The sequence below is a fragment of the Numida meleagris genome, chromosome 1 (genome assembly GCF_002078875.1).
Source record: "Numida meleagris isolate 19003 breed g44 Domestic line chromosome 1, NumMel1.0, whole genome shotgun sequence".
Taxonomy (NCBI): Eukaryota; Metazoa; Chordata; class Aves; order Galliformes; family Numididae; genus Numida; species Numida meleagris.
This window is the reverse complement of record NC_034409.1, coordinates 192204461-192205609: the sequence shown is the minus strand read 5'-3', so window position 1 is coordinate 192205609 and position 1149 is coordinate 192204461.

Below are 1149 nucleotides of genomic sequence, written 5' to 3'. Positions count from 1 at the left end.
GGAACTAGGCGTTGCGTTGAAATGGAAAAAAAAGTTTACCTTAAGAGGTTTGGAGCCCACACGATCGCTAAGTTCTTAGCGTGCATATTTGTGACAGCGGAGCTCCCAACCAGACAAGCTAAGTGTCTCATCAGGTACTCCAGGGTCCTGCAAAACAAGAGAGGCAAACGTTCAGCACCAACGAGCACGCCGTGCTGCAACTCACAAAACAAACCTCCATTCATTCTCTCCTTTTTTTTTTCTCTGAGGAATCAAAAGAAAAAGTTGAACACAGGCATCATGTGGCAGGCGCAAGACAAAACCTGCAATCGCATCGCTTCCCTCGGAAACGCAGCAGGCCTGAGCTCAACAGACTGCGCGCAGCACTCACCTGTAATGAGGCGGGGGCAGCTGCTGCAGGACGTCCTGCATTCTCGCCAGCCGCTCCTCATCCGTAGCGGCAGAAACAGCCTCCTGGAACAATGCAGAAAGGGATTCAGACACAGCTCAGGCTAGATAGCTGCCACACGGTCTGCAACTATGGGGACAATGCACTGCTGCTCTGCACTGAGCCGGATTTTGGGAGCCAAGCCTCTCTGCCTTCCAGGAGGCATCTTGGCAACAGACTGGCATGCAGCTGATGCCATCAAGGCCAAGGAATCCAAGCGCTGGGCCGCTTTACGGCCTCACTGTGCAGCTCAGCTCCTTGCAGTGGCCATTCATCTCCAAGTACCATTGGCTTTTAATCCCATTCCTCTTCTGTAAACAGTTGGGCAACAGCAAGAAAACGGGAATTCTTGCAAGCACTGTTAAGACGGAAATGATGGGCCTACGCGGACCACCAAAAGGGGCATCAGGAGGATGCAGGATGTGGCAAAGACATGCCAGTAAACCTCAGGGGGCAACAGAAAAAGGACCTCAGGCCTGGGGCGCTGCTGCACCCATCTCCCACCCATCCATCCCAAGGGCAGCACGCTCACACCAGCTGGGCATCTGGTGTGCAGGAAGCTGCTGCTTTTACAGACACACCCTTTGGATCCCTACAAAAACCCCAACTGAAACACAAACAAGACCAAAAAAGCTGTGCAGATGTACGCGTACGTGACAGGCCACGCCAAGAGGCCCAGGGAACAGGGAAAGGAAAGACACTGCCTCGTGCTTACCGAGAAC